Raw genomic sequence first — 20,361 nt, 5'->3', positions numbered from 1 at the left:
ACCAGCTTTGTTGTCTTCCTCTGGACACATTCAAGGACCTTCACATCCTTCTTAAATTGTGGGGCCCAGCACTGCACACAGCACTCAAGCTGAGGCCACACCAATGCTGAATACAGCGGGATAATCACCTCTTTTGACTGTCTGGTTACACTGTGTTTAATGCACCCCAGGATGTGGTTTGACATCTGTTTTGGAACGACTGGCACCGTATTCTTTAACTGAGGAAAGCATGTGTACTCTAAGAAGTGTAGATAGAGGTTTAGGTTTGTGTGCTGTGGGTGTTACAATCTATACCTGTAATTCTTATGGGCTGTATATCAACACTAAAAAGAGGCTGAACAGGATTATGTCTTGTGGAGTTCAGATGCCAGAGCACCTATAAATAATTAATAACTGGGATCTTGTCTTAAAAGAACAACAGAGTCATGTTCTTATCCTGAGCCTTTAAAATTTTTTTCACAAGTGCAATCAGATCACAGAACATTCCTGTTGGCATCAGTGACAGTAAACATGTGCTTTACCACTGAAGGCTCTGCTGTTGGTTCAGGTGGACATAAGCAAATATTTTACAGTATTTGCACTTTTGCTCAATCATTTACTTCACCAGCATTCAGCAATGTTCTTCTAACCTAATGAAAGAAGTTGAAAAGAGACAGTTTGCATGCCTTTTGCACAAATCATTTCCAGGCATAATCTTGATAGGAATAATATGCTTAAAAATATCTCTTCATAAGTGATAAAAATAGAGGCATGTTTATCACGTTTGGATACCTAACACCTAGCGCAAGGACATGTTTTTACAGTGGTCTTAAAGGGGTAAGCAGTTGTTAAATTTTAGTATACATTGAAAGTTTTGATTCAGGACCAGAAACAATGCAAAACCTATGGATCCATTGGAAAGAATAAATTGGCACTAACAGAAGAAACAAACTGATTTCTATTCTGCTGTCTGTGCCATTTGAAGACGTTTGTTAACCACTGATATTATTCTTTGTGTTCTGTTTCTTGCCTTGTTGCTGTGGGGATTTTTTTATCTGTTTTTTTTTCTAGACCACTTGAATATCTCATTTCTAGATTGCTTAGTTGGCTTCCAGTGCTATTCTTCTAACATTTGGTGTTAGAAGCAGAACCTTTATAGTGGCATGTGTAAAAGCCAATGCTCTGGTAAGCAGAACTTGCAAGGCTTACCTATACTGTGTCTTGAGAGTCAGCTGAAGAGCAGAGAGCAGTAGATTTGTCCTCCATGCAAACAGCACACGGATTGCAGTCCAAGTGCAACTGAGGTGCCCTCTGTTGCAAAGGCAATACCAGCTGTCAGAGCACACCCATCGCTCAATCAGTGCCAGGCAGTGAAGATGCTGCCACATACATTGAGCCAGATTATGCGCGAGCATTCTGGAAGCATTTTTGAAGACTTAATTCTAGATTTTTTAGCAATGCCTAGGAGTGAAAATCTTGTGCTCAGACTCCACCATGCTAGTAATTGATGTGATTAGAAAATAAATTAAGGGGTCTGTCCTGAGATTAGTTCCTCTACTAATAAACTTAAGCTTGTGATTAATAAAATTTTGATTCCCACCTGGACATGTAAGAAGGCTTTCACTTACTTGCAACTTAACGTCTAAAACTTGAGCAAGATTGATTCCTACCAGACTGTCCACATCTAAATTTAAAATTCATTAAGAATTTAATTGTTATTAATTTTATGTCTGCCTAAAGACATTACAAAAGATAAAGCAATGAAATAAGCAGGTACTATGTTTATATTTCTTTCATTAAATACTTCTGTTATATTATTTTTATTTGTTTGCTATGTTCTATTATGTAAAAAAGTACTTTTTGAATGAATTACTTTGCATTCTGAGACTGATATTTTGATTATCCGATTCCCGACTTATGCCTGGGATCAACAGTGTGCAAGGTATCATGAGATCCCCCAGCGAGGACTAAGTCCTGGGATACACCATATTCTTAGCCACTGACAATGTGCAAACAGTGCCTTGACACTTATAGAGCAAACCCCTTGCAAGGTAACAATTTTGCCTTGATTAGAGAGGAGTCCAGCGTGGTTAGCAGGTCCCTCTTCTCCAACTGTTTTCTGTTGGAGTGGCATCAGGTATCACAGGGTTTTCAATACCAGAAATTTTTGTCACTTTCCTTTCTGTGATAATAGCTTTCATTCTAACAAAAAGAACCATTTCTAGCTTTCACGGTCATACAAAAAGCTTGAAAAGCTGGATTCAAAAAGAGTGAACTTTTGAGGACAAATAATAAAGAATGCAACAGTTATTTTTAAAATATTCTTATATAATTTGATGTGCTCAGGCTTCTTTCATAAGTAATGAATGCATGCAATTAATTCATAGAATCATAGAATCACAGAATATCTCAAGTTGGAAGGGACCCATAAGGATCAAATACCATCAGTATCATAACTGAAGGAAAACTAAAGGCAGATTAGATCTTGTCCTGCCTATGCTCTAGACCAGCTAAAAGGTCATCTGTGTTTAATGCGGTCTTGTGCTAGAAACTAAGAAACATTGCGTAAGCTTGGGCGTACTATATACTGTGCTTGGCTATAGGCTTGACATTGTACTAACATGGTTCCATCAGTTTTGGACTATGAAAGGAAGTTTGAAAGCCATCAATAGTGTCTAGCCATGCTGTGTGTAGAATGAAGGAACCTGGGAAAGGGAAGCTTTTAAAAAAATGTGGAGCACCAAAGGGATGAGTTTGTGTTTGTCCCCTGTGCATTGTATAGACATATTCTGGATTCTAAACTAACTCTCTTTTTCTTTATTTTTCTCCTATTTTAAGTAAAGCTGATTGTACGGTGAAAAGCATTGCAACTTGTCATTCCACTACTTTCATCTTTAATTTTGCACACAGGAATCCGCGCATTACATATGTTTAATGTTTATTTAAAATTTCAATAGATCTGCTCAATACCACGTAATAGTGTCTATAAAAGATCTTATATTTCAACAACAAAATTCATGCTATTATAAAAATATAAAATTAAAACCAACAACATTTTAAATAAAATCATAACAGCAGGATGAGAGTAAATGCACTACAAATATTATATTATTGCCTGAGGATGATTTTTTTCACTCTGCAGAATACTTTGGCTTTTAGGAATTTCATGTTGTCAGTTAGGCTGGAGTTCAGTTTCTTCTCTTTTCTTTCTATTTTGATCAATGTGAACCTCACTTAGCTGTGAGTAAGCTTTTCATTCTATAATTCTGGAGAAGACAATAGGTCCAGTGCTTCTATGTATGCATAATTATTGGGCTAATGGTTGTAGCTACTAGTCTGAGTCCAAGCATATATATCTAAGGGATCATGAAACAGAACACTATGACTTTGGCAATTCTATAAACAAGACAATAAAACAAGTGATTATGACTTACAGTCAACAGAGAAAAAAAAGTTGTTAAGGTATTAGTCACCCGACCGACTTTGTACATTTCCTTATCCTAGAAGTGCCTGTCTCTTTCCACTGACAATAACAAAGCCTGAGATTATTAACTTGGATAGAAACCTTTACACTGAGAAACTTGCCATATTTAAATAAGGACACATTTAATCCTGTTGTAGAAATCTGGCTATTTTTGAGATTCTGCACCTTCCTGACCCTGCACCTCACTGTGATGTTAGTGTAAGTGCTGCTAAGAAAGATGGGGGTTCTTTTAATAGGGATATGTACAGATATACTAAATGCAAATTACTCTGATTTTTTAAATCCTTTTTGCTCTAAAATATTATTTTAAAATTATGTATATATCCACTTGAGATTTTTAAATATATACTGAAATACCATTCAGTATATATTTTTTGTAAATATATACAGAAACTATATAAAAATATAGTTGCTGAATTAGCAATTATACAGTTTTAGTTTAATAACAGAAATCAGTCACGTGCTTTATCTTCTTGATGAAATGAGGAACACAATGAGACATATTTCGATCTTTTATCTTCTTACGCTTCTCAGTTCACAAGATTTCTTTTGTTATGATAATTGGATCAATTTATAATTGTCTGATATGTATAATTTATATTACTTTGTTTTACTAATCGGTTCCTGATCGTTTCTTATTCTTTTTTTGTAATTTCAATAGTTACTGAGTTATGTAACAGTTACCTAATCCAGTGCTTGCAAATCACTCTTGAAAATGAGCTCATTTTCTGGCAATTGATTAAATGTTTTTATCTGTTTCTGTATTTCAGTTTCTCCTTTCTATTTTATCCAGCTATGACTTCCTATTGCTTCTTCCATATGTTCTCCTCAGGGGATGATTTTGTTTATTATAAGATATTAATTAATTTTTTGCATAGTCATAAATACTCAGCACTCACATAGAATGAACAGCAGTTTCTCCCATTTTTATGTTGTTTGCTTCTTCATATGGATTCAGTGACTGCATTTCTGTATTTTCCCCCCCCTCATATTGATACATATAAACATTTCAAGGCTGGAATTACTTGTGGAACTCCAAATGGTATAACCACATTAGAAAAATAATATCTAATCATGTCCTTTTTGAATATTTGAAGTTCAGTGGAAATTATAGTGCTAATCACACAGCTTGAAGGAGTTCACCCTTATTTTTTTATCATATCAGACGTTATTAACCAAATAGCTGACACAAATTTTGCCTGCTTATTGGCCAAACAGTATTTAGTTTTCCCAGGAGACTGTAGCAATGTTCATGACAGGAGAGTAACTTCCACCTGCTAAGGACAAGATTTTGGCTTCTGATGTTCTCCCAGAGGTGTCTTCTAAAATAGTTTTACTTGCAAGTTATTTGTGCCGATGGAGCGGCTATTCCCCAGCCAGGAGCGGGGCTCTCCCGTGCTGCATACAGAACATGAAAGGTCTCTAACCCAAGAGCTTAAAATACAGACTATGGCACAGCTGATACATTCTCTCAGGAGTTGAGAAAGGGGAGGGGATGATCACAATGAGAATACAAGATCATAATCATTCAGGCTTCCTCTTTCTTCTTAATAGTATACCCTAAAGGAAAAAAGTGAAGAACTGTTAATTTTTAATGGATGGTTCCCAAATTCTGATTCACAGAACACCACAGGCTCCTTATGCTCATTACGTTTGACATGCTTTCAATAATCTCTCTTATTTTAAGAGTGCATGGTTATTTGCAAGAAATTTTGAATGTTAGGAATTATCCATGTTCAGAAAAAGTTTTGCAGCCACTGGCCTAAGTCAGAAAGTTTTTTCTTCTTGGGAGTAAACATTGGAAGAAGTCAAAGAAGTTCTAAATCAATTTGGGGGTTCAAGTTCATTTGCAAGGTTACTATCTACTAGCAATACTCAGCAATTACCAAGTGAATGTTTTGTTTATTGGAATGTCATAAAATTCAATCAAAGGTCTCATGTTTATAGCAGTCTTGAGATGTACACCTAAACAGTATGCTGCTTTTCAGTTATGGGTTTTGGTGGTAAATGGGTAAGGAAGAATGAAGAGTATATTTAGTAATGTAAAACTCTTTCGAATGTAGAAGTTATCCTAGGCTGTAGTACATTTTCCTCTTCTGTTTTCTGAACAAGAAAATAAAGGTACATGGAGTTCAGTCAGGGTAGAGGGTGAAGAAGGGAAAGGGAAGAGAGGGATATTACCTTAATTTATGAATGCAACTGAGGTATCAACACGACATTATTTAAGAAAATATTTGGTGTTGTAAAGAAGACTGTTCACCTATGATCCTCAATAAACTTATTTCATGTGTGTTTAAAGAATTTTCATTAACTGATTACATCTTCATCCAGCTTCTTCAAATTCTCCAGTTTCCTCAAATTCTCTGTTCTATGCAGAGCCATTACTCACTGCACTAAATGATAATGTCACTTCCAAAGACTGAGGTGAGTATTTCAGAGAAAGCAACCAAAATTTTTCCTCACACTTTTTGTTTTGTGTGGAATAGGTGAGTTGCCTGTATATTTAGTCCAGTACACCTTAATTTCATTGCCTACATGTAGGATATCGATAGGGATTTAGTTTGCCTCTTTTTTTTTTTTTTAATTATCCTTCATAATGAATGAGAATAAATTGCTATGAAACATAAATGATTTTATGAAGTTTTTTTTATGGTGACACAAAATCTTCAGTGGTAGTGCATGATGAATCTAACACTTCAGAAAAAGAGGACCAAGTACTTGTTATTCTTGAACAAGAATAAAGTGCCGTTGGCTCTGATGTTATTTCCTTCTTTCTTTTCTTTTTTTTTTTTTGGTTTTGTTTTGCTTTGTGGTTGTCCTGGCACAGAATCATTTAGCTGGGTGCTGCGAAAGAATCTGGATTTCAAGAAATCTGTTTTTTTCTTTAACTATCTCCAGTCTTCATCTATTGGTATGACAGAAAGTTGTTATTCTTAATAAAAAAAGAATAGTTACCAGAACATAAAATTTTAAGGATCTTAAATTGGAGCAAGGAAAATTTTATGTTCGGGGAAATTACCAAAATATCTAGCCTTACCACAGTTAATAACAACAGCAAACTGGTAATAAAACCTTGTAGTCCAGTATTTCACAGAATCACAAAATCACTAATGTTGGAAAAGAACTTTAAGACCATCAAGTCCAACCACCAACCCAACACCACCATGGCCACTAAACCATATACTCAAGTACAGAATCTACAAGTTTTCTGAACACTTCCAGTGATGGTGACTCCACCACCTCCCTGGGCAGCATGTTCCAATGCTTGACCACTCTCTCGGTGAAGAAATTTTTCCGAATATCCAATCTAAACCTCGCCTGGCACAACTTGAGGCCATTTCCTCTCATTGTATCGCTAGTTCCTTGGGAGAAGAGACCAACACCCACCTCGTCACAACCCCCTTTCAGGTAGTTGTAGAGAGCGAAAAGGTGTCCCCTCAGCCTCCTCTTCTCCAGACTAAACAACCCCAGTTCCCTCATAAGACTTGTGCTCCAGACCCCTCACCAGATTCGTTGCCCTTTTTTTGGACACGCTCCAGCACCTCAGCATCCTTCTTGTAGTGAAGGGCCCAAAACTTAACACAGGATTTGAGGTGTGGCCTCACCAGTGCCGAGTACAGGGGCACAATCACTTCCCTATTCCTGTTGGCCACACTATTTCTCATACAGGCCAGGACGCTGCTGGCCTTCTTGGACACCTGGGCACACTGCTGGCTCACGTTCAGCCGGCTGTCAACCAGCACCCCCAGGTCCCTTTCCACCAGGTATTTCTCCAGCCACTCCTCCCCAAGCCTGTAGCATTGCACGGGGTTGTTGTGATCCAAGTGCAGGACCTGGCTCTTGGCCTTATTAAACCTCATACAGTTGGCCTCTGCCCATCGATCCAGCCTGTCCAGATCCCTCTGCAGAGCCTTCCTGCCCTCCAGCAGATCAACACTCCCATCCAACTTGGTGTCGTCTGCAAATTTACTGAGGGAGCACTCAATCCTCTCATGCAGATCATTGATAAAAAGATTAAACAAGACTGGCTTCAAAACTGAGCCCTGGGGAACATCGCTTGTGAGTGGCTGCCAACTTAACATTTATTGTTAATAAATTTGTAAAAACATTTTCTGTTATCCTTTACAACTGTGCCCTGATTGAGTTCTAGATGGGCTTTTACCTTTCTAATTTTGTCTCTGCATGACCTAACAAGATCCTTGTACTCTCTTGAGTTGCCTTCCCCAACAGATCTGTAACATGCAGAGGTTAGGATGAGACTTGAGCAACTTCTTGTATCGGTTCCATGGATATGTTCTATGGGCCACTATCAGTAATGGAATATTTGGCTAAAATGCATTTCTTGGTTCTGCAGTTCTTATGATAATATTGATGCTAGTGAATGAGATTGAGATCTGTAACTTTCTTATGTAATAAGCAGACATTCTTACATGTTTTTTGAAGAATACTGCAGTAGAAAAGTCCAACTGTAATGGCTTGTTTGTTTGTTTGTTTTCTTATTCAGCACAAATCATAATATTCTTTTCTACATGAACATGCTCACATAACAGAGGAAATAAGGACCTCCAGACTAACTTATGCAGACTGTGAAACACCTGGGACAGGGAACATCTCTTTTTAAGATCAGTGCTTAAGGTGATGTTTTTTCATCAAGGAATTTCTGTATGTAATAACATTAATGTAATAATAATTCTGGTGTGTAACAGCAACAGCAACGACAATTCTACTTTCACCGTGTTGCACCTCATCCAAACTTGTTATCTTTCATATAGAAATTTTCTACATTAATCTTGGACTCATGTTACTTAATATTGGATGCTCAGCAGTTGCTTAAGTTAGGAGGTCAGTGCCTAATAGCCAAGGGAAGAATAAACACTGCTGAAACACTATTCATGTCTTTGATGGGTTGACTAATGAAACAAGCCATCAATAACTTGAAACTTTGGAAGAAGACCTTAGGAAGATGACAGACTCTCCATTATAAAAACTTTCTAAGTGTTCTTCCTTGTTATTACTATTTTTGAAACCATCAGATGCTGAAAAGGATCCATATTAGGAATTAATGAGGTTTCTTTTTAAGCCAGAAGACAGCAGCAAAAATAAAATTGAAAGTGGATGAATTTCCCTGCTGACTTTCAGTAGTAGAAAAATGTAACTTTTTTTCTTAACATTATTCAACTGAATAGTATTGCAGAGGAATTAACAGGTAAACTTTATCAGGGTCTTGCTTTGTCACAAGCAGTCATTCATTTAATTTTGTACTTGGTGAACATTGATTTTTATATGCACACTAATATCTATAGCAAGCATTGTATCAGAACGATTGTCAGGAAGCAGTGGAATCCAATTTCACTATTTTTCAAAGATAATTTTAATTGTTTGGTTTTTTTCATTAAAAAGGAAAAACATTTTCACTTATGAAAAAGTGAAGCCAAATCCTTAAAGCAATCTTAGTCTACAGAGTCTGTCAGACAAGGGTTCATATCTGAGCTCAGAGATGCTTAGAATGTTGACTGCAGTTAGGTATGCAAAGAACTGGCAGGAAATAATAGAAATGCTAATTTCTTTCTGTTTATAAATAACTGGAAATTTGTCCTGTAATTCTTGACACTGCTTTCTTAGGACAGTTAAAAGGGAAATCTAAAAATGCCAGTAGGAAACTTGATCATATTTTAGCCCATGTTACATGCCATTTTTGGAACATGCATGGTATATGTTTGGTATTCTGGGAGCTGCTTGTATTACATACTCTTGAATACTAGCCCATTTTATCTGCTTTTTGTGAATAGGTTGCTGATATTATTTACAAATTGAATTGCAGTCAGTATTCTGAAGATTTTTCCCCTGTTAAAGGGACATTTAAATATTGAAAGTCTCTTTTGAAATAATTCACTGTTTTGACTAATGTTACAGTTACACTCATTGTTTAGATACTGGTAGTACTGAAAATGTGAGCTAATAGAGCATGCAAACCTCAAAATATAGTTGTTTAAAAACATACTAGTACACAGACTTCCACCATCCTGGTCAGAAACAATTACATAGTTAGAGCAAAAGTTCAAAGAAAGATGCTTAGTGTGATGTGGGGCAGCTAAATCAAATGGTCAGTGAAGAGGCTCAGTACAAGATGAGATCTACAGGTAGGAAAAGCCTAGATTCTCTGGACTGGGTATAAAGAAAAACAGCCAGTTTAAGGGAGCGTCATTCAGGGGTGCTGCCATTCCACTATACTCAGTGCCTAGAATTAGTTGGATTAAAGCTACTGGAGATAAACCTTCACATGCAGCAGTTACACTTCTGGGAACAGTGTAACTAAGTTGTTAGGTACACGCAATACCTTCCTACTATCAGTGTTTGCGCTAATAAACTGAGAAGTCAATCAGATCAGTAAAGTTAATCAGAAATAAAATGTCTGCAGGACAAGGGTCTTTGTGAAGAATATATGTAATTTCATCTCCTGTTAATAACCTGATAGATCATCCTGAGGACTTATAGGCACAAAATACTGTAACAGTTTGCCCGCCAACCCTACAGATCTATAAGCTATGACTAAATAGATACGTCTTGGTACTTTGCGAATGGGAGATAATAAAAAACAACAGAAGACTTCTTCATACTGGACATGGTATCAGACAGTGCTGACTAATTAGGCAGTCAAGTCATGGCTTCTACAAGTTGGATAATTATGCACTCTTGGCTGCCCTGCTTTCTTTTGATATTTCTTGGAAATTATTTTATCCATTATTGTTGCAGGATACGCTAACGTAAATAACTTTGTGTTATTTATGAACATTCAAATGCAACAGGTTTATTTTCTGCGATGCTAATACTAAGAAACCCAGTTAATGTTTCTGATGAGTGCCAGTAAACATAAGTTTAGAAACTATTCTTTCAGATAACTAGAAAAAAAAATAGGATTTGATTCTGTGATGTTCTGAAGTCAATAATTCTAACAATGAAAGGAGAATTTAGATTGATATTTGCACAAAAAGTAATGCGTTTAGCTATATCATTAATCTTTTCTCAGCCATCTTTGTTCCTATACCTAGATATTACCTTTCAAGCTTTCCAATAAGTAAAATCTACATAAAAAAATTCTATTTTTGTTAAGGAAAACAAATATTAGGAAGGTCATAAATGTGGCCTTAGGGGTACCAGCAAGTTTCTTCCTATGGTGATTTGTAATATTATCTCACTTCACAGTCCAGAAAGAAAACAGAAATGTTGACAGCTGACAAAACCTGTTTTGGCCAGCACTGGATTAATTGACTTATAAAAAAAAAGAAAATGTTAAGTGCACTTCTCTAACTGAAAGCTAACATGCAAACGAATGCACCTGACATCCTTTAAAAAGCTGGAAGGAAGGAAGAGAATCCATGAAGGTGCTTCTTACAGAGAAATTATCTGAAATATAATGGAATTTGACAAACGTTTGTAGACTTCTAAACAATTTAGAGAAGAAAAGAAATATATGCATTTTTGTCAGCTTGTTATGTAGAATGGTTAAAAAAATACTATGACAAGCATCTTATTTCCTGAACGATTTTGTTTGTGAGACCTTTGGAATCTGTACTTTTGTATTAGTTTTGTATGCGTTCAATTTCTTGGACAAAACCGAGCTCATACTTCACCCACTGAGTAGCCGGAGAGACATTGTGGTGATGCCATGGTGCTGTGAGGTTTGGTGGCTCCACAGTGCTGTGGGTCTCCCTGGGACCCTGCCACCGGCACTGTCAGGAGCTCCCCAGGTCCATCAGGGGACCTGGGCCTGGCAGCCAAGGCCCATCCCACTCCCCCAGCCAGGAGCAGGGCAGATGATTTCCAGTTTTAACAAAAAGAAAGCAGGAGTGTTGGGAGAGGGAGGGATTTAGGGAAAATGCTAGGGAGCATTGTTATCCCTCTTGGTAGGGACTACACCTCAGCTCAGGATTTTTACCATGGTGATAGAGTTCCATTTTCTGTGGATTCAACAAAACTTTGGTTCATACTCATATTGATGCAATTCACTGGCATTCAGCATGCAATGTCTCCCTCTTTAAAAAAATGTCATAGTTGTGCCTCCTCAGTAAGAGTAATTGATAACATGTAGAACAGTGGAAACTATCTGATTTTGCAAAGGAAGTTAGAATCTTCTTCTATATATGTTGAAATATAGATAATGTAAAATTATAAATTCGTGTTTCTTTAAAAGACAACATCAATAAAATTCTGTTACTGGTATTGTATATGAAGCTTACAACTCTGTTGTGTTTAGATAAACCACTGGCACCTTTTAACCCCAAAGAAGAAATTAATAATACATGTATGGAGCTAGCCGTGCTTGAAAAGGGGACAAGAGCTTTAAGTGGACAAAAAACCTGGACAACAATTAAGGCCACATTGAGTTTTCATTTACTGGCAGTATGGAATGTCCTTGATAAACCCTCTCAAACTACATGTCATTATACATGCATGTATAATGTTGCACGTTTATTTGTAGGATCAGAACCTTGCACCCCAGCATTCATAAGTATATCCATACAAAAAGTGTTTTTCTAGAAAATAATAATCACAGAAATAGGCATAGGTGCATAGATGATCAACAAAAACCTTCTATATCAGTTAGCAATGATTAACAACAGACCTCTGAAATCCTAGGAATATAATAATTTTCAGACTGCTTATTGCTAACATGGATGACATCCCATGGGTTGCGTAGCTCGGCATGGTGGTGCTTATAAAGTTCGGTTACCAGTAAAGCTCCTTTAGGTTTTAAAATATACGTCCCACCAATCTTTTCTTTCTGAAATAATAATGCCTTCTTAATAATTTGATATAATTATTAATATGAAGTAATATTTAAATTAATCAATACATTAATCTCTCTAAACCAATTAAGATATTTCACAATAAAGCAAATAATTAGGTCAAAACCACAAAGTTTATTTATTATTGAAATTAAAACCTGACACTATAAAGAAACGAACAACTGTTATTAAAAACTTTCCACTGTGAGCTAATCTATGTTTAACTGGCTGTAGAGCAGCAGTGCAATCCGCATTGCAATATGTAATTGAACATGATGCTATTAAAAAGAGTCAGTTAAACATGAAATGTTACAGAGAACTGCAATTATGAAAGTTAAATCAGAATCATGCTATTCTAAAGAATAATCTTTTAAAAGTATATAATACTAAGGGACTGCATATTGCACAGCAAATATCAGTGGTCTGCAAAAGGCTGCAAAGTAAACATTTAAATAAATGGTTAAGTTGCACTCGTGTGAACATGTTTTCCCTCTGGAGTTGTGTTTCAAGGATGAACTCTGTGTGGGTTGTTTGTCATATGCTCAGTGCGAAATTCCTGAAGCAGACTTTTCTGCAGTGTGGGACTTTTTCCCTTGTCTGTTCACACAAACCTAATACAAAATTAATGCCTTCCTTCCTCTTATCTTTCTGTGGTTTGGTTGTAATTAGAGGGAGCTAGCAGATAAGAAAACAAACCGCATAAATGGAAAAAAATATATGATCACTTAAATTTTATTTGCATTTGGTCTTTGGATCTATCTCCACATACAAAACATGGGTTCTGTTTATTTGAAAGTGAAATACATTGAATGTCAATTTTTTAAAAGAAAACCCAATAATCTCAAACCAGCAGATTTCATTTTATTCTCTAATTCACAATGGATATTTTGTCTAATTATTCATTATTTTTATAATCCAGCAGGCTGAGAGAGCAGAGTGATTTGAAAAATTTTCTTCATAGGTGCTACAAAGATGACATATTGATAACACATTATTTTTGCTTATTAGCAGTGCTAGTTATTTATTGGTGTTGAGAGAACAGAGACATAGAACAAAATCAACTTTATTTTCACAGGATCCATAATGTATACTTTTTTTCTGAATCAACAGACTGATGATTTCAATGTGGAAAGTGTAGAGACATACTCAAGTTATTTTTAAACTGGCCTAGGTACCAAGGGCAGTCTGGACACGACAACACAGAACTTGTTGTGGACAAGTTACTCGGACACTGCTCAGGATCCCAAAGATCGTTTTCCAGCTTATGTTGAGTTCTTTGGTCTTTCAGCTACTTTACCATCATCACCTATATGAGATTATTGAAAGGTAGTTCGCATTTTGGCAACAAAAGGTATAATCATGCTTTGACTGCAAGGCAGATTTACTCTCCACAATACTGTCCAGCATCCTGTGTACAGCTGCAGTGGCCAAGCTGTATACAATGCAGTGGACAGTATTTTGACCCTGACCAAACAAGGTGGATTGTTTTTAAAGCTTAGAGTTCCTCTGTTCTTTTTTTTTTTTTTTTTAACCTTTGAAGTGGCTCAACATACAGTGAAGCTACCATCACATGATGGGAACTTCTGTGGTTTGGTGACCTGTAGTGGAAATACTCTAGGAGAGGTACCGTAATCCAGGAAAGTGCTGCTCACCTCCTGATGAAAAGATGGGCAATGCTTATATATATGTCAGAACATCAACAAGTTCTCTGTCAAGGCTGACCACAAATTCAGACTATGACCTGGAATACAATAATAAAAGAATAGATTAGAAAACTGGAAACATGGTGAGACCCTCTAACATTGTTTAACTGGCATTTTCTTGTTAAAGCTGACAGAACCCAGATGACCCAGTGGAAATATGTAGCTAGACTTTGTTCAATAAATATGGGTCATTGAACAGTCATGTTTCTTTGTGTCTTTTTATATTAAGCTAAAAGAATAAGATGCCAAAACAGTCTATCTGCTTTCCAAAGAGTCATTGGAGCTTTTGTAACCTCTGGAAAGGTTTCTATGTGGCATTCTCTTAAAACCGCGCGTTGACAATACGGGAGTGAATTAATCAGACACAGCTGGTGCTTCTGACGGATTTCAGGAAACGGCATGCTTGTGATTTCCAACTGCTTGTAGCAGAAGCACATAGCTCTGGCTAATGCTCATTGATTGTGGCCTTAAGTGAGCAACAAAGGTTGGCAAATTTAGATTGGACCTGATGATCATGTGCCGAGGGGATGAATCTCTACAGACCCAAATACATCATCTGCAGGCCGAGGAAAGGGATCGGAAATATTAAGTGTCTTTCCCAGTAAGAAAATTTGCTGGGATAACATTGGTTTTGTCATTACTGTATTTTATCTTCTAAGGTAATTTAGAGCTTTCAAAAATACATGTAGGAAATGACTTTTTATTTTTTAATATTCAGGCTTGCCTAGAAATATATATTACATGTGCAAATTTTTAACATGCAAATTGAGCACTTGATAAAGGCTTATGTGAAATATGCCAGCTTAATATAAGGTACAGAAATACTTACTTGGCAAAAATACAGCTATGTGTAGGCCCAGGTTGTGCTCCATATCGCGTGCTACTTTGAGTCATTGCTCAGCTTGCTGTACAGAAAAAGCCAAAGACACAAACGTTGAACTGCCACAGGGAATAAAAATAAGAAATATTATTTTGTGGAATTCATTTTTAGTCAGTTGAATTAAGCAATATTTAGAAAAAATGAACTCACACAAGAATAGTGATAATAGCTAACAGACTGTTAGACTGCTGATAGAACCCAAGTTTTATGAGTTTTAGCAACACACAAAATGTTGCTATATTGCACAGCTCTGTCAGGTCACTTCTCATTCTTTTCAGTTTTATTAGAGTGCTGAACACCTTAATCTGACAGTAAGAATAATGCAGCAGTCTTACTTGGTGATGGTGTCTAGGTATTTATTTTTTGTGACTAAGATATATTCTGCCATAAATTCTAATAATAAGCTTTTAAATAAAAAATATAAAGTGGCACTACCTGAATAGTATCTGAAACATAGAGAGTAAAAATATTATACAGGAGTTATATGCTATGTTAGGTTTCTCAATCATAAAATAAGGTCATTCAACAGCAACAGAAACATAAGTGGCATTTCTTGTGCTTGTCTGTTAAAGACAAAGAAATAAATTCATTTGTCATAAGTCAGCCTGGGATATGATTTCCACCTTGTTTTCTCAGAAAAGTTTTCTTTCTTGTACCTGCAAGTTCTTGTGTGTGACTTCTATCCAAAGAACATAATTTATGAATATCTGAAATAGAATGGATAATGTATATATTTTTGAATCATTAGTTTGCTCCAAAATGTATATAAGAAGCCTATTGGAAGGCATGTCTTCTCATAACTTTCAATATTAGGCTTTACAGTAAGTAAAAAAATGGGTGCTGTTTTTCTGAATTAATTTTTCTCCTCACCATTTTGTCTTCTCTCTTCTATTGTTTTCCCCCAACTATTTCCCTTAATATTATCACCACAGGAAGGTAAGGGTTACAAGGGAAGTCTTCATCCTCCCTTTTAAAGGGAAAAAATTTTCAGGCAATCAGCAGATTCTTCTGAAATATCATATGCTCAATATCTGATGTTGAATTATACTCACAATATAATGGTTCATTCTTTGAGGCACTTAAATATGGAAGGAGTATAGTCTCCAGCTGATTATTTTAATCCCCTGGGTCACAGGAAGACCAACTGCTTTTCTTCAGGTGTTAACAGGATGAAGGAAGAAACTGAATGTTCATTTCCCAAATCCCAGACTAATCCCCCAAACACTGAAATGTTACATCTTCACATGTAAGACCATAGCATAAGTAGGTTGCACCAATGGACCAAAAAGGACTGAAATACTCTTTGAGAGTACTGCGAGGTAAAATCTGTTAGTGGGTTGACATGTAGGCTACTAAACGTGCAGGAGCCCTTTCCCATGAATCTAGCTTGTGAACTGGACAGGAATTTGGTGTAACTCCAAAGCTGTTTAATGGCAAATAAAAATAAAACAAACAAATAATAAAATAAAATTTAAAAACTTGAGACATGGGGTTACAAAGCCAAAATGGATCTTTGTACTGAATAAGCAGCTGCCTTCTTCTCTGCTATCTGCACACAGAAACCAGAAATTTCTGCTATTCATATCACTTATTTCCAAGTTAGTTTTGTAAGAACATTGTAGTATGAGCCTAAGTCCCATCAGATGTTAGTTGTTATACAAATAAAAGGCAATGATTCTGTATTTTCATTTTTATTATACTTTTCGAATTGCTTCAGAAGGATAATGTATGACTTGATGAGCATTTCACACGGCTGCCTAAATCTGTTTAAACAGCTTCAGAATTCAATTTATGCAACTGCAGAATTCAAGACCTCTCTTGCATAAACTATGTGATTCTTGTTACTTTGTGTGAACTGTGTCAGACAATATATGAATGGTCAAACAGACAAAAATTTTAGATTTGTATTAATCCTTAGATAGTTCTTTTTATATTTTTAAAGTGATGTTTACTGCCTGATTTGACAAAATGAAAATTCAGATTTTAAAGATTACTCAATCTCAGAAATGCTAAAAAATTTCACAATTAGTTTTCTGGAACAGTTCACCACTGACATGCATAGAGCTTTCTGAAGTCTTAAACTACACTCACCTCTGCCAGTCATTAGAAAAAGTTTTTGACTTACTATTTTTTTGTGGATATCATTATCACAAATATCACTTACTCTATTGTTTTTAATTTTCAACACCTGACTTCCTATGTGCTTGCTTCTTGTCATTCTATTCCTTATATTCTCATTAACCCTGAGATATATACAGATTGACATTTTGATTCACATGGTGGCTGAATTTGTTTGTTGATTAACTTTCAGTTGTTCACTTACTCAGAATAGCTTTCAGTTTTTCAGTCCGGTTTGGAACCAAACTGTTGTGAAGAGATTGTTTGTTTATCATAGCATTCCAGTCTAGCAGAAGACTTTTATTGTTTTAGAAACTCACTTAAAACAATAAAAGCACTACAGGCAATCTGGACATCATTCTGCTACTTACTTCTTAAAAATACCTGTTGCTTCACTCAAAGCAGTGAGTGAAATACAGTCATATCTTTTTTGCTTCCTTCTCTGAATATTTAACCAGAATTGGCTTGCTGCTATGCTGCGAGTAAGTGAACAATCTCAGAAACTGTTCTTATTTTACATGAGGCAGACGACAGTAGTACCAAATCCCAGAAGATTTCCAACTGTTTTCATGACTATAATCACCTCTGAGCCAAACAAATATTTAAGAAGAAGGTTTTGAGAGATGTGCTCATTTAGTACAGTGTGAAGAAGAGAGTCAGAAAGTAAGTTACAGAAAACTTAGAATCTTTGAATCCCTGTCCAGTATGTTGACACAGCTTTGATTGAAAGAGTTAACTATTCCCAATCAGGTATGCAGGGCACTAATCCAGTGAGATAAACTAAAGTAGAGAAAACAATTGCTATTCCCTTCCAGATGGGAAAAGACCAAATATTGGTTTTGCTACTCAGAAAATGACTTTGCAGCAGATGAACATTCCATTTTTAAAGTGTCAAAGCTGACACTAAGTGAAATACTGCTATTAGTAGCAAGATCTGAGTTTCGTTTGTTTCCGTACTTTCATGTCTATAACAATTTTCATTAGGTTTTCCTCAGCTTTACTCTGCATTTAATGAACTGGGGTGGATATTAGAGTGCCTAACACTAAAGTTCTTGGAATTTTGTACTCTCTTTCATATTCAGTGAAATCACAGAATCACAGAATCACAGAATTGTAGGGGTTGGAAGGGACCTCTGAAGATCATCTGGTCTAATGCCACTGTCAAGGCAGGGTCACCTAGGGCAGGTTGCACAGGAATGCGTCCAGTTGGGTTTTGAAGGTCTCCAGAGAAGGAGACTCCACAACCTCTCTGGGCAGCCTGTGCCAGTGCTCCATCACCCTCACAGTAAAGAAGTTTTTCCTCATGTTGAGGTGGAACTTCCTGTGCTGCAGTTTGTGCCCATTGCCCCTCGTCCTATCACTGGGCACTACTGAAAAGATACTGGCTCCATCCTCCTGACAGCCACCCTTCAGATATTTATAGACACTGATAAGGTTCCCTCTCAGCCTTCTATTCTCCAGACTAAACAGCCCCAGGTCTCTCAGCCTCTCCTCATACGAGAGATGTTCCAGTCCCTCAATCATCCTCATAGACCTCCGTTGGACTCTCTCCAAAAGCTCCCTGTCTCTCTTGAACTGGGGAGCCCAGAACTGGACACGATACTCCAGATGGGGCCTCACCAGTGCAGAGTAAAGGGGGAGGATAACCTCTCTCGACCTGCTGGTCACACTCTTCTTAATGCACCCCAGGATACCATTGGCCCTCTTGGCCACCAGAACAGATTGTTGTCCCATGGATAACTTATTGTCTATAATAAATAAGCCTCTCTAGGGAGAGATTCACAGTACCTGATTTAAACAGCAGTTGTCATCTACAAGAGGGAGCCGTTTGCTTCTATGTGCTATCCTACCCTTTAAAGGAGCAGACTTCCATTGTTATTAAATGCAAAAGTAGGAAGAAGGCAGAAGAACCTCCCCTTGTCCCTTTCGATGAGACTCAGTTGTTTGAATTCAGTGGGCATAATAATCTTGTTGTTAGTCCTTTTCCAGGATGTCGTAGTTTAGTCCCAGCCAGTAATTAAGCACCACACAGCCGCTCGCTCGCTGCCCCTCCCCCCATAGTGGGAGAGAACAGAGAGATTTCATGGGTTGAGATAAAAACAGTGTAATAGGACAGCAAGAGAGAAGGAAACAACAATGATAACAACAATAATAATACTGACAAAGGAATGTACCAGAACAAGTGATGCCCAATGCAGCAAATGCAAAAACAGGCTCAATGCCCTGTCCAGAGAAAGGCAACGAAGCTGGTGAGGGGTCTGGAGCACAAGTCTTACGAGGAACGACTGAGGGAACTGGGATTGTCCATCTGGAGAAGAGGAGGTTGAGGGGAGACCTCATTGCTTTCTACAACTACCTGAAAGGGGGTTGTGGCGACGAGGGTGTTGGTCTCTTCTCCCAAGTAACCAGAGATAGGACGAGAGGAAATAGTCTCAAGTTGCGCCAGGGGAGGTTTAGATTGGATATTAGGAAAAATTTCTTCACTGAGAGGGTGGTCAGGCATTGGAACAGGCTGCCCAGGGAGGTGGTGGAGTCACCATCTCTGGAAGTGTTCAAAAAATGTGTGGATGTGGCACTTCGGGACATGGTTTAAGGGGCATTGTGGTGTTGGGTTAACGGTTGGACTTGATCTTGAAGGTCTTTTCCAACCTTAATGATTCTGTGATTCTGTGATTCTGTGAATTTCTCACCACAATTTCCGTGATCAATACCCATTCCCAAGCAGCGATTCCCACGCCCTGGGTAACTCCACTTTACGTACTGGGCATGACGTTATATGGTATGGAATATCCCTTTGGCCAGCCTGGGTCAGCTGTCCCGGCCGTGCCCCCTCCCAGCTTGTTGTGCACCTCCTCACTGGCAGAGCATGGGAATCTGAAAGTCCTTGACTGAGTATAAGCACTACAACTACTCAGCCACAGCTAAAACTTCAGTGTGTTACCAACATTATTCTCATACAAACTCCAAAGCACAGCACTATACTAGCTATTAGGAAGAAAAAACAATGCCATCCCAGCTGAAACTAGGACACAATCATATATTGAGATCACTCTCAAAAGATCCTGGCTCAAGAAGTATTAAAGTCACTATGTCTGCAAGCTCATTAACAGCTGACTTCTGCTTAAGGACTAGTGAAAAGGTTATGTTACAAAACCTTCTATCTTTGATTCCAAATGGAGAAAGGTATAAAATAATTTTTTTAATAGTATATACTTCCCGCACATAAGCAAAATACGAATCACACTGTGTTTTTAAAGCTGAAAATGGAGGGAGCTTCCAAATTTCAGCTGAGGTATATCTCTTTTTTTCAGACCTTTGTAAAACAAATCACTTGTACACTGTTTTGTCAGCTACCGAGCTGCGTAATATATTCTGTGACATGCTAAATTTTATTTTCCATAACAATTAACT

Source organism: Phaethon aethereus (assembly GCF_964289735.1).
Source record: "Phaethon aethereus genome assembly, chromosome: 2".
NCBI lineage: Eukaryota > Metazoa > Chordata > Aves > Phaethontiformes > Phaethontidae > Phaethon > Phaethon aethereus.
The sequence above is the reverse complement of the archived record's forward strand: the minus strand, read 5'-3'. Positions refer to the sequence as shown.